The sequence below is a fragment of the Leptodactylus fuscus genome, chromosome 7 (genome assembly GCF_031893055.1).
Source record: "Leptodactylus fuscus isolate aLepFus1 chromosome 7, aLepFus1.hap2, whole genome shotgun sequence".
Classification (NCBI taxonomy): Eukaryota; Metazoa; Chordata; class Amphibia; order Anura; family Leptodactylidae; genus Leptodactylus; species Leptodactylus fuscus.
This window is the reverse complement of record NC_134271.1, coordinates 119,912,125-119,927,777: the sequence shown is the minus strand read 5'-3', so window position 1 is coordinate 119,927,777 and position 15,653 is coordinate 119,912,125.

Sequence of the window (15,653 nt, the reverse complement as noted above, 5' to 3'; positions counted from 1 at the left end):
GTGCATCGGTCAACTATACAGCGCACTTTGCACAAATAGAAGCTGTATGGGAGAGTGATGAGAAAGAAGCTGTTTCTGCACGTACGCCACAAATAGAGTTGCCTGAGGTATGCAAAAGCACATTTGGACAAGGCAGCTTCATTTTGGAAACAAAAATTGAGTTGTTTGGTTATAAAAAAAGGCGTTATGCATGGCGTCCAAAAAGAAACAGCATTCCAAGAAAAACACATGCTACCCACTGTAAAATTTGGTGGAGGTTCCATCATGCTTTGGGGCTGTGTGGCCAATGCCGGCATTGGGAATCTTGTTAAAGTTGAGGGTCGCATGGATTCCACTCAGTATCAGCAGATTCTTGAGAATAATGTTCAAGAATCAGTGACGAAGTTGAAGTTACGCCGGGGATGGATATTTCAGCAAGACAATGATCCAAAACACCGCTCCAAATCCTCAGGCATTCATGCAGAGGAACAATTACAATGTTCTGGAATGGCCATCCCAGTCCCCAGACCTGAATATCATTGAACATCTGTGGGATGATTTGAAGCGGGCTGTCCATGCTCGGCGACCATCTAACTTAACTGAACTTGAATTGTTTGTCCAAAATACCTTTATCCAGGATCCAGGAACTGATTAAAAGCTACAGGAAGCGACTAGAGGCTGTTATCTTTGCAAAAGGAGGATCTACTAAATATTAATGTCACTTTTCTGTTGAGGTGCCCATACTTTTGCACCGGTCAAATTTTGGTTTAATGCATATTGCACATTTTCTGTTAGTACAATAAACCTCATTTCAATCCTGAAATATTACTGTGTCCATCAGTTATTAGATATATCAAACTGAAATGGCTGTTGCAAATACCAAAATATTTAGAACTAAAAATGATTAAGATTAATAGGGGTGCCCAAACATTTTCATAGGACTGTATGTGGTATATAAAACCACGGGGGTCAAAGTCCATTTGAAATTGGTGGAGAGGAAATTTCTCTATGCAGGATTTTTGCCTCTTCTGATTTTCAGCGGTCTCTGGAGATTCCAGTGCAGATGTGAACTTAGACTTAGTTATACATGGCTGCAACATATGGAGGACTACATGACTTGTTTCTGCTTTGGTTACACTGGCCATCTGCTAACCAATCATATCCTTTCTTCAGATGTCTCATCTATGTACCCACTGACATAGCTCATTTATATATATATATATATATATATATATATATATATATATGAATATATAATGTCCCATAGCGGCCCCAAGGTATAATGTCCATGGTGGCCCTTTCGCACAATACAATGACCCATGGTGCCCCCTTCACACAGTATAATGTCTCCTACAGTGTTTGGTGCAAATAGTACAAAAATTTTGGGTTCAGCAGAACCCGAAAATTCTTTTGGATCGCGAGCCATGAACTATTATTATACTCTAGGGTCTCTACAGAAACCAGAATATAATGTTTGGAGGCCCAGGAAAAGTGAAAAAAACACAGTCTTACTCACCTCTACTGTGCTCCAGTGCTACTTCCTGCTGTCTTCAATAACATCACATACATAGGTTACTTCCGCATCCTTGTCCATCAATGATGCTAGCCAGACCCACGTGCCTTCTGTGAAATCATTGAAGATGGCTGTAGGCAGCAGGAATTTGCGTTGGAGCACAGGAGAGATAAGTAAGACCTTTTTTTCACCTTCTCTGGGCCTCTTATCATTATAAGACCTTAGAGTATAATAATAGCAGTTTCATCAAGTGAAACTACCAGGCAAACCTCATGAGATGGATCTTTTAAGGTTCACCCAACAAATACCAAGTACTGTGGCTGTACTTACCGCTCCCCGTGCCTTGTGTATTCCATATCAGGTTCCTGTCAGCAAAGTCCTGATGCTGTTCAGTGTCAGTGACGTGATATGGGACATACAGGGACCCGTGGAGTGCTAAAGTGGAATCGGGGGCAGCTGGAATGGTAAGTAAATACGGCCCTTTACCTGCTGGAGTAACTCCAGGCCAAAAGGCTCCCTAGGGTCACAGATCCCAAAGCAGCTGCTATGCTCGGCAGTTCTGCCACTGGTATGTCTTAGAATTTAGGGCTCCACTTGTAAACTTGCCCAGGGCCCCACTTTGTACAAAACCAACCATGGCTGCAGCTGCTATACTGCTACTATGTGAGTGAGGGAACCCTACCTTTTCAGTAGTGGGCTGGATACAGACATGGACTGGCCATCTGCTAACCAATCATATCCTTTCTTCAAATGTCTCATCTATGTACCCACAATAAGCAAACAGTCGGAGTAAAGCTAAAGAGGAGGAGACAGCTTAATAAGTGGAGAAGGAAACGGATTTCTTTAATAAGAAACATTACAAAATTTCGCCTGGACTGTTTTGTTTTGTGGTTTTATAATAAGTATGGGTTAAAGGGGTCCTACCAGTCAGACACAATTTTTTTCTAGATACCACGTCGGAATAGCCTTAAAAAAAGGCTATTCTTCTCCTACCTTTTGTCGTCTTCTCCACGCCGCCGTTCGCCTACAATCCCGGTTCTTGTCGGTATGCAAATTAGCTCTCTCACAGCACTGGGGGGTACCCGCTTGCACAGTATTGTAAGCGGCCATTTTCTCGTGGCCTGTGGGCATGCGCCATCTACTTTGCCCAAGGCCTGAGGCCTAGAAGTTACAAGCCACCGCTGGAAGAAGAGGCTGAATATGACGCTGCTGAAGAAGATGGAGGCGGCGCTGGAGAGAGTTGTCTCGCAGCATTGGGGATGCCCCCATTGCTATCTTAGCGCAGGGGCCCGCCCCCAGTGCTGCGATAGAGCTAATTTGCATACTGACAAGAATCAGGATTGTAGGTGAACGGCGGCGCAGAGAAGACGACGAAAGGTAGGAGACAAATAGCCTTTCTTAAGGCTATTCCGACGTGGTACCTACAAAAAATTGTGTCTGACTGATAGGATCCCTTTAAGAGAACCAATCTGCTATAAGCTAGCAATTCATAAATTGAGCAGTAACTATAGTATATATAATATATGTGCAAATTTATTTTTCACAAAATACTATACAGTAAATAGACCCTATAAATGATGATACATGATGACACATAAGGACACATAATATCATTGCCAGTGTGTATGTAATACTGTAGGCTGAATGTTTAATGCATTCACAATCACATATCTAGTAACCGCTTTCATCAGCAAATTCTTTCGAAGAAAAATAATCCCGCTATGCAGGTATAAGTAGATCAGCACTTATTGAAGGAACACTTATTGCAAAGAGTTGATGTTGGAACACCTTGGCTTGATGACATCATAAACAACATAGGTGTAGAATGCTGTGCGCGGAACCCAGTCATGTCCCATTGCATATAGTAGTACCAGTGTGCAAATGTATTCCACATCTTGAATTTAAAGATGAGGGATGAGCTTCAAACCCTCTCTTATTACAGTCGGGCATCCTGTGCAACTCCATGAGACACATGCAGGTAAGATGGCCATAAGACCACTCTAACACCATAATGGCTGTTTAGGATTAACTGTTGTTTCAGGCAGGGGTATTTTATAGAGCAATCAGAGAACTTGCACTGAGTCCTAAGGCAGCCAGGGACCCCATCAGGCATATGGGATACAACGGACTGTCCCAGATTTTGGGTTACATAATTACATGTAGTTACATAGTAGATGAGGTTGGATGAAGACATCAGCCCATCAAGTTCAACCTATAACCAACAATCACCTACAGTGTTGATCCAGAGAGCCCCATGAGGCTCATGCCAATTGCCCCATTTCAGGGGAAAAAAATCCTTTCCGACTCCCATCTGGCAGTCAGTATAAAAACCCTGGATCAACGTGCTGTCCTGCATCTATGTGGGGGCTATAGTGGAGCATACTATACTATGTGTTGGCATTATGAAGCATATTATACTGTCTGAGGCCATTGTGGAAAATATTAAACTGTGTGGGACTATTATTGAGCATATAATACTGCTTGGGACCTTTACGTAAAATATTACACTGTGCGGGGGCCACTGTAGAGCATATTGTACTGTGTGGGGGCCATTGTGGAGCATTATACTGTATAGGGCCACTGTGGGGCATATTATAGTGTGTGGAGCCTTTGTGAAGCCTATTATACTATGCGTGGGCCATGTAGTTGTATCCTTCTCAAGTATCAGAGATACAGCTGCATTATCCATAACTGTTGCTATAAAGAATACATAGGGGGTAGGGGGCCCCAGTCACAGTTTGCACTGGGGCCACACAAGACTTTAGTTATGCCAATGGTAGGTACTGCAGTGTTGTCCCATAGACTTTAATAGGACCATGCTGAAGTACCTCCATTTGCCAATACAGCTTGCATGGCGAGTGAGCAGCTTGGCTCACAGTATATTCACATTACCATTACTTGTCCCGGGTGTTGGCCATCAATATCAGAAACCAGATAACTGTACTGACCCTTTTAATGAAATGAATATGTTATAGATCAGGCAAACAGGGTAAGGGAGCGTTCACACTACCGTCGGTGTCCGACATGTAGTGTCCGCTCCTAGTGTCCGCTCAAAATCTGTCGCGGACACTAGATGTGTCCGTGACACCTGTCATTCACTTTAATGGGCATCGGGTGCGTTCTTTTGCACTCCGTGCCCGTCCTTTCCTGTCCACAAGAGAAGATGTCCGACTTCTCAAGCGGACAGAGGAACCCTGCATGCAGGGTTTTTCTGTCCGCTTGAGAAGTCGGACATCTTCTCTTGCGGACAGAGAAGGACGGGCACGGAGTGCAAAAGAACGCACCCGATGCCCATTAAAGTGAATGACAGGTGTCACGGACACATCTAGTGTCCGCTCCTAGTGTCCGTGACAGATTTTGAGCGGACACTACATGTCGGACACCGACGGTAGTGTGAACGCCCCCTAACAGTGATATGACTACATAAATGGCAGAATGGCTGTTGGTAATAAAAGTTCATCAGTAAGTAATATGGACGTCATCCTGCAATAAACAACCTTCATACAACAATGTCTATGGAACATGTCACCATGGTACCTGCATCCACCTGCAACCAATAGGATTGCTGGATCTGAGTTTGAAATGACAGTTGTCTGCCGTCAGTTACTTGTCAGTGATGGCGGGATGGACATGTGTGTGCGGATCTGCAGCAGTGATACCTTCAGTAAGTGACCGGGATCTCATCTAAATACTGAAGATCTTAAGACGTGACTGATCATTAGGCAGACCTCTTACAGATAGTGGATGGGGGCTTGTGGGGGATGGGGGGGGGGGACTGTTAGTAAATGTCCAGTATTGGTCCCTGTACACATGAGCTTCCCTGGACATAATTCGGCTCCATCATTCAGGTGACATAACAATCTCTCCTCTCATTTCTACAAGTTTTTTCTCTAACACCAAAGTCATCAGTTGTCACCAGTTGTCTCTGCTCAGTCAGGTCTGGGCTGTTATGGGGGCCGGCAGGGTAGCGCAGTCAGCTCTGCTATTCTACATAGTAATACAATGACTTCTATTATTATCAATGACATCTGCCTTCTATTTGTATCCATTAGAAACCAAAGTTCTAGGCTTTCTTACATTATTATAGGTTTGTCTATCGCCTCCTATGGGGTCAACAGATGTCAAAACATGGCCGCCATATACTTGTAGTCACTACATAGAGGGTGCACTTATTTCCATAGTATAAGAAAGCACAGCCTGCAGTCAGCATGTATACTGTCTGAATAGTAGCCTAAATATATGCACTTGTGAGACGTATGGTTACACACATCTACCAGAGGTTTATGGCAGCAGTGTTACCAGACATGTATGTAATGTAATGTGAACAGCGCCTAACCATCCGTCATGTTACTACCTTGTATCTGGGCGTCTCTCCCTTCTTGTCAGGTCCTTCAAATTCACTGGGAGCTCCACTGAGCCCAATAGAGAGTCGGCATTATGGCTAGATGTCGGGCCCTAGATGGAGATGTTATATCTACACAGGATAACACATGACAGTCTAACTGGGCTGTGAGGAACGTCTCCATCCCTGACAGTACTCGTCTATAGACCAGTACTGGGGGGGCGTTCCTCACAGCTCAGTGTCATGGCTAGGCAGATACAGTAAGTGTATATATAAATGTATGCTGCAGATAGAGAGTAAGTGTATATATAAATGTATGCTGCAGATAGAGTAAGTGCATATATATAAATGTATGCTGCAGATAGAGTAAGTGTATATATATAAATGTATGCTGCAGATAGAGAGTGAGTGTATATATAAATGCATGCTGCAGATAGAATAAGCATATATATAAATGTATGCTGCAGATAGAGAGTAAGTGTATATATAAATGTATGCTGCAGATAGAGTAAGTGTATATGTGTGTATGCTGCAGATAGAGAGTAAGTGTATATATAAATGTATGCTGCAGATAGAGAGTAAGTGTATATATAAATGTATGCTGCAGATAGAGGAAGTGTATATGTGTGTATGCTGCAGATAGAGAGTAAGTGTATATATAAATGTATGCTGCAGATAGAGAGTAAGTTTATATATAAATGTATGCAGCAGATAGAGAGTAAGTGTATATAAAAGTATGCTGCAGATGGAGTAAGTGTATATATAAATGTATGCTGCAGATAGAGAGTAAATGTATATATAAATGTATGCTGCAGATAGAGAGTAAGTCTATATATAAATATATGCTGCAGATAGAGAGTAAGTGTATATATAAATGTATGCTGCAGATAGAGTAAGTGTATATATAAATATATGCTTCAGATAGAGTAAGTGTAAATATAAATGTATGCTGCAGATAGAGAATAAGTTTATATATAAATACTAGAGGGAGGACCCGGCTTCGCACGGGTATATTACATGTTATGTTTGTGTAGTGGCCTCATAAGAATTGTCCAATTTTGGACTGGTGTATTTTGTATGTGGTTTGTGTGTATGTCCATAAGCGTCATGTGATTATGTGTATCTCATTTTGGATATCAGTGAAAAACCTGTGATCAGTTGTTATGGATACCTGGAGTAAAGCTGTATCTAATCCTTCCCCATGCAGTACTGTGTTTAGACGCAAGTATCTAATCCTTGTTGGTGTGGTACTGTGTACAGATGTGTGTATCTAATCCTCCCCCGTGTGGCATTGTGTGAAGAGGCACGTATCTAATCCTCCGGTAAATGAAACTGTGTGCAGACGTGCATATCTAATCTTACAGCATGTGGTACTATGTGCAGACGCGTGTATCTAATCCTCTGGCGTGAGGTACTGTGTGCAGATGCGTGTATCTAATCCTCCCCCGTGTAGTACTGTGTGCTGAGATGCGTATCTAATTATCTGGCATGTGGTACTGTGTGCAGATGCATGTATCTAATCCTCCAAAGTGTGGTACTGTATTCAGACGCATGTATCTAATCCTCCCCTGTGTGGTATTGTGTGAAGAGGCGTGTATCTAATCCTTTGGCGTGTGGAACTGTGTGTAGATGCGCGTATCTAATCCTACAGCATGTGGTACTGTGTGCAGATGTGTGTATCTAATCTTATGGCGTGTATAACTGTGTGCAGACGTGCGTATCTAATCCTCTGGAGTGTGGAACTGTATGTAGATGCGTGTATCTAATCCTACGGCATGTGGTACTCTGTGCAGACGTGTGTATCTAATCCTATGGCGTGTACAACTGTGTGAAGACACGTGTATCTAATCCTCCCCTGTGTGGTATTGTGTGAAGAGGTGCGTATCTAATCCTATGGCGTGTGGAACAGTGTGTAGACGCGTGTATCCAATCCCCCGGCATGTGGTACTGTGTGCAGACGCGCGTATCTAATCCTATGGCATGTGGTACTGTGTGTAGACGCGCGTATCCAATCCCCCGGCATGTGGTACTGTGTGTAGACGCACGTATCTAATCCTCCCCCGTGTGATACTGTGTGCGGAAACGCGTATCTAATTCTCTGGCTTGTGGTACTGTGTCCAGAGGCATGTATCTAATCTTCCAAAGTGTGGTACTGTGTGCACACACACGTATCTAATCCTCCCTTGTGTGGTATTGTGTGAAGAGGTGCATATCTAATCCTTTGGTGTGTGGAACTATGTGTAGACGCGTGTATCTAATCCTATGGCATGTGGTACTGTGTGTAGACGCGCGTATCTAATCCTCCCCCGTGTGATACTGTGTGCTGAGACGCGTATCTAATTCTCTGGCTTGTGGTACTGTGTGCAGAGGCATGCATCTAATCCTCCAAACTGTGGTACTTTGTTCACACACACGTATCTAATCCTCCCCTGTGTGGTATTGTGTGAAGAGGCGCGTATCTAATCCTTCCGCTTGTGGAACTATGTGTAGACGCGCGTATCTAATCGTACTGCATGTGGTACTGTGTGCAGACGCGTGTATCTAATCCTATGGCGTGTACAACTGTGTGCAGACGTGCGTATCTAATCCTCTGGAGTGTGGAACTGTGTGTAGATGCGCGTATCTAATCCTACGGCAAGTGGTACTGTGTGCAGACACGCGCATCTAATGCTACAACATCTGATACTGTGTGTAGACGCGCGTATCTAATCCTACGGCATGTGTTACTGTGTGCAGACGCGTGTATCTAATCCTATGGCGTGTACAACTGTGTGAAGACACGTGTATCTAATCCTCCCCTGTGTGGTATTGTGTGAAGAGGCGCGTATCTAATCCTCTGGAGTGTGGAACTGTGTGTAGATGCGTGTATCTAATCCTATGGCAAGTGGTACTGTGTGCAGACACGCGTATCTAATGCTACGACATGTGGTACTGTGTGTAGACACGCGTATTTAATCCTACGGCATGTGTTACTGTGTGCAGATGCTTGTATCTAATCCTATGGCGTGTTCAACTGTGTGAAGACACGTGTATCTAATCCTCCTCTGTGTGGTATTGTGTGAAGAGGCGCGTATCTAATCCTCCCCGTGTGGTACTGTGTGCAGACGCGCGTATCTAATCCTCCCCCGTGTGGTACTGTGTGCAGACGCACGTATCTAATCCTCCCCCGTGTGATACTGTGTGCGGAGACGCGTATCTAATTCTCTGGCTTGTGGTACTGTGTGCAGAGGCATGTATCTAATCCTCCAAAGTGTGGTACTGTGTGCGCACACACGTATCTAATCCTCCTTTGTGTGGTATTGTGTGAAGAGACACATATCTAATCCTTCGGCGTGTGGACCTATGTGTAGACGCGTGTATCTAATCCTACTGCATGTGGTACTGTGTGCAGACGCGTGTATCTAATCCTCTGGAGTGTGGAACTATGTGTAGACGTGTGTATCTAATCCTACGGCATGTGGTACTCTGTGCAGATGCGTGTATCTAATCCTATGGTGTGTACAACTGTGTGCAGATGCGCGTATCTAATCCTCTGGAGTGTGGAACTATGTGTAGACGTGTGTATCTAATCCTACGGCATGTGGTACTCTGTGCAGATGCGTGTATCTAATCCTATGGTGTGTACAAATGTGTGCAGATGCGCGTATCTAATCCTCTGGAGTGTGGAACTGTGTGTAGACGCCTGTATCTAATCCTTCGGCATGTGGAACCGTGTGCAGATGCACGTATCAAATCCTTCAGTGTGTGGAACTGTGTGCAGAAGTGCGTATTTAATCCTCTGGTTTGTGGGACTGTGTGCAGACGTGTGTATCTAATCCTCTGGCGTGTGATACTGTGTGCTGACCTGTGTATCTAATCCTCTAATGCGTGCATTTCAGTTTGGATATCAGTGTTGTATTGTGCATGTGGAGTGACCATGTGTATTGCAGTTGGAATATGAGTGAAAGTCTTGCAGGTTTGTATTGGCTAAGGGGGGGGGGTGGCACTGTGTTTGGAATGCTGTATCTCAGCAACAGTATGTCCGAGCGAGTTGGAGTCTCGTCTTAAACCTTCCCGGATACCTGAAGTATCTCTGTACCAAATTTGGTGAAGATCGGTCCAGTCGTTTGGTTCGCATTAGAGCACAGACAGACAGACAGACAGACAGACAGACAGACAGACAGACAGAAATTCATTTTTATAATATAGGGAGATATGCTGCAGATAGAGTAAGTGTATATATAAGTGTGTGCAGCAGATAGAGAGTAAGTGTATATATAAATGTATGCTCCAGATAGAGAGTAAGTGTATATATAAATGTATGCTGCAGATAGAGTAAGTGTATATATAAATATATGCTGCAGATAGAGACTAAGTGTATATATAAATGTATGCTGCAGATAGAGTAAGTGTATATATAAATGTATGCTGCAGATAGAGTAAGTGTATATATAAATGTATGCTGCAGATAGAGTAAGTGTATATGTGTGTATGCTGCAGATAGAGAGTGAGTGTATATATAAATGTATGCTGCAGATAGAGAGTAAGTTTATATATACCTGTATGCTGCAGATAGAGTAAGTATATATATAAGTGTATGCTGCAGATAGAGTAAGTGTATATATATAAATGTATGCTGCAGATAGAATAAGTGTATATATAAGTGTGTGCTACAGGTAAAGTAAGTGTATATTTGGGTGTGTGCCGCACATAGGGTAAGTGTATTCATGTATCTGCTAGACTTAGAGTAAGGATATGTATCCTTGTTGGCTGTCCAAAGTGGAAGCTTTTCTATTAATGTATACAATACTTAAGTTAAGTGTTTCTTTTCAGCACATAGGTGAAGTTTATGTATGAGTGTGTGCAGTACATTATGTAAGTGTATGTATGAGTTTGTGTAGCTCATAGGGTAATTGTGTTTATGTGTATGTGCAGCACATTGGTTAAGTGTATATATAGGTGTGTGCTGTACATAGGTAACTGTATACATGAGTGTACACTGCATGTGATGTAAGTGTATATAAGAGTGTGTGCTGCACATAGAGTATTTGTATATATGAGTTTATACTGCAAATAAGTTAAGTATATATATATTACTGTGTGCGGCACATAATATAATTGTATATGTGTGTGCAGCCCATGTGGTAAGTGTATATTGGAGTATCTTCTGCACTTAGAGTAATTGTATTTATCATAATATATGTGAGTATGTATAACACATAAGTGTTTTAGATGTTCAGCACGTAGGGTAATGTATATAAGAGTGTGTGATGCACATAGAGTAAATGGATATTTCAGTATATGTGGCTCATAGAGTAAAGCGTATGTATGCTCTTTTTACTTTGGCAACACCAAATGTTTTATTCTTTGGTAATGCTAATAAAGCTCATTTGTATCTTGTTGTTGTATGAAATTTGCACATAGAGTAAGTGTATATATGAGTATCTGCTGTAGCTAAAATAAGTGTATACATCATTATTATTATTATTGTTTATTTATATAGCAGCATTAATTCCATTGTGCTTTACATTTGAGGGTTCACATACGGTACACAAAATGTACAAACAGATATGATACCAACAATGACTGACTGGCATCATTGTGTGCATCACCAAGTATAAATGTATCTATGAGGGTGTGCAGCACAGAAGTGTATTTATGTGTTCAGCACATACGCTAAGTGTATACAGTCCTATGAAAAAGTTTGGGCACCCCTATTAATCTTAATCATTTTTAGTTCTAAATATTTTGGTGTTTGCAGCAGCCATTTCAGTTTGATATATCTAATAACTGATGGACACAGTAATATTTCAGGATTGAAATGAGGTTTATTGTACTAACAGAAAACGTGCAATATGCATTAAACCAAAATTTGACTGGTGCAAAAGTATGGGCACCTCAACAGAAAAGTGACATTAATATTTAGTAGATCCTCCTTTTGCAAAGATAACAGCCTCTAGTCGCTTCCTGTAGCTTTTAATCAGTTCCTGGATCCTGGATAAAGGTATTTTGGACAAACAATTCAAGTTCAGTTAAGTTAGATGGTCGCCGAGCATGGACAGCCCGCTTCAAATCATCCCACAGATGTTCAATGATATTCAGGTCTGGGGACTGGGATGGCCATTCCAGAACATTGTAATTGTTCCTCTGCATGAATGCCTGAGTTGATTTGGAGCAGTGTTTTGGATCATTGTCTTGCTGAAATATCCATCCCCGGCGTAACTTCAACTTCGTCACTGATTCTTGAACATTATTCTCAAGAATCTGCTGATACTGAGTGGAATCCATGCGACCCTCAACTTTAACAAGATTCCCGGTGCCGGCATTGGCCACACAGCCCCAAAGCATGATGGAACCTCCTCCAAATTTTACAGTGGGTAGCAAGTTTTTTCTTGGAATGCTGTTTCTTTTTGGACGCCATGCATAACGCCTTTTTTTTATAACCAAACAACTCAATCTTTGTTTCCAAAATGAAGTTAGCTTCTCCAAATGTGCTTTTGCATACCTCAGGCAACTCTATTTGTGGCGTACGTGCAGAAACGGCTTCTTTCTCATCACTCTCCCATACAGCTTCTCCTTGTGCAAAGTGCGCTGTATAGTTGACCGATGCACAGTGACACCATCTGCAGCAAGATGATGCTGCAGCTCTTTGGAGGTGGTCTGTGGATTGTCCTTGACTGTTCTCACTATTCTTCTTCTCTGCCTTTCTGATATTTTTCTTGGCCTGCCACTTCTGGGCTTAACAAGAACTGTCCCTGTGGTCTTCCATTTCCTTACTATGTTCCTCACAGTGCAAACTGACAGGTTAAATCTCTGAGACAACGTTTTGTATCCTTCCCCTGAACAACTATGTTGAACAATCTTTGTTTTCAGATCATTTGAGAGCGGGCTGTCCATGTTCGGCGACCATCAAACTTAACTGAACTTGAATTGTTTTGTAGAAAGAAATGGTCCAAAATACCTTCATCCAGGATCCAGGAACTGATTAAAAGCTACAGGAAGCGACTAGAGGCTGTTATCTTTGCAAAAGGAGGATCTACTAAATATTAATGTCACATTTCTGTTGAGGTGCCCATACTTTTGCACCGGTCAAATTTTGGTTTAATGCATATTGCACATTTTCTGTTAGTACAATAAACCTCATTTCAATCCTGAAATATTACTGTGTCCATCAGTTATTAGATAGATCAAACTGAAATGGCTGCTGCAAACACCAAAATATTTAGAACTAAAAATGATTAAGATTAATAGGGGTGCCCAAACTTTTTCATAGGACTGTATATAAGTGTGTGCAGCTCATAGGGTAAGTCTATGTTACAGCTTGTACAGCAGATAGAGTGATTGTATATTTGGGTGTGTGCAGCACATGGGGTAAGTGTATTCGTGTATCTGCTGCAGTTAGAGTAAGGATATGTATCCTTGTCAGCTGTCCAAAGTGTAAGCTTGTCTATTAATATGTACAACACGTAAGTTGAGTGCTTGTATATATGAGTTTATGGTGCAATTAAGTTAAGTGTATATATGACTGCGGCATATAAAATACATGTATATATTAGTGTGTGCAGCCCATATAGTAAGTGTTTATGGGAGTATCTGCTGCACTTAGAGTAAGTGTATTTATCATCATGTATGTGAGTATGTACAACACATAAGTGAAGTGTTTTTATGTATTCAGCACGTAGGGTAAGAGTATATATGAGTGCGTAACTAACATAGAGTAAATGTATATTTGAGTATATGTGGCTCATAGATTACAGCGTATGTATGAAATTTTGCAGCATGTAAACTAAGTGTATACAGTATATGGATGTGTGCAGGTCATAATTGTATATATAATATAATTGTATGCATGAGTGTGTGCAGCAGATATGGTATCTATATATATATGAGTGTGTGCAGCAGATATGGTATCTATATATATATGAGTGTGTGCAGCAGATATGGTATATCCTATTAATATTATAAATGTGAAAGTTTGTGAGTTTGGATGTTTGTGGGTTTGTGTGTTTGGATGTTCGGATGTTTGTTCCTCAATCACGCAAAACCCGCTCGACCGATTTGGCTGAAAGTTTCCACAAACATAGTTAATACACCCGATTGCGCAATAGGCTACTTTTCGTCACAATAGCGCACATACGTTTGTGCCAGGACCCCCACAAAACCCAAACTCACACCACCATCTTTGCAATCTCACACACTTTGGACCATAGCAAGCCACAAAATTCATATTGCCCTCTACAGCCTCGCCCCTAACCCCACACAATCACATACATATACTTTACCACTTTGCCCCTCCCCTTAATGATACTCCAGGAGGCTCTCTTTAACGCTCCGGAGCAGCCATGTTTGCCGACCCCCACCGCTCTGACAATCCGCGACACCGCCCACCCATGTCAATACCCCTAGGAAGTCTAATAAATGCAAAAAAAAAAAAGTTTAAAAAAAAGTAAAAAACATATAAAAACAAATAAAAAGGATTAAAAATTCAAATCACCCCCCTTTCCCTAGAACACATATAAAAGTAGTTACAAACTGTGAAACACATACATGTTAGGTATCCCCACGTCCGAAATCGCCTGCTCTACAAAGCTATACAAATATTTTTCCTGTTCAGTAAACGACGTAGCGGGAAAAATGGTCAAAAGTGCCAAACCACCGTTTTTTCACTCTTTTGATTCTGATAAAAATTTGAATAAAAAGTGATCAAAGCAATAACATTTCCCGAAAATGGTAGAACTAAAAAGTACACCCGGTCCTGCAAAAAAAGATGCCCTATACATCCCCGTACATGCACGTATAAAAAAGTTACGGCTGTCGGAATATGACGACTTTTCAAAAAAAAATGTTTTAACACAGTTTTGGATTTTTTTAAGGGGTCAAAATATAAATAAAACCATATAAATTTGGTATCCCCGGAATCGTAACAAAACACAGAATACAGGGGACATGTCATTTTGGTTGCACAGTGAACACCGTAAAACCAAAGCCCCTAAGAAAGTCGCAGAAATGCATTTTTTTGTGAAATCCACCCCATTCAGAATTTTTTCCCTGCTTCCCAGTACATTATATAGAATAAATAATGGTGGCATCATGAAGAAAAATTTGTCCCAAGAAAAATTAAGACCTCATATGACTCTGGGAGCTGAGAAATAAAAAAGTTATGGGGTTTAGAAGGAGGGGAGTCAAAAATGAAAAACCAAACTCAAAAAATCGAGGGGAAAGGGTTAACTTCAAATCCCTCTGTCCCAAAGTCACTATGTAAAGTTTCTCACAACACCGTATATATAGCAGCTCAAATACAAATTTAATTCAACACAAAAGTCTCACGTATTCTCTGAATTACAGCAAAAACAAGATACAAAGTTACATTTCATATCCCATCCCTTATACACAGTACGAAAACCTTACCCGCGCCTGTATATACCCACTTCTACAATCACCGCAGACGAAGTCGCGGGTACCAGCTAGTATATATATATATATATATATATATATATATATATATATATATATATATATATATATATATATGAGTGTGTGCTGCACATAGGGTACATTTATATATGAGTACATATTCATATATATTCTTATTAATACTGCCGGCAGTTCAACTCTTATAATTTCTATGTATGATGCATGTGTATTGTCCGTGTGTGTGTATGTATATATATATATTTATAGTGATGTTTTAGTAATAGTTATAGAAAAAGTTATAGCACAACTTTTTCATGACATTTTTGAGCCCATCAACCGCTTATTGGTCTTATTACGATGGGTCCCTACACTAACACTTTATACATTAGGGCAAGAGATCACGATCTAATATATTCACTGTTACAA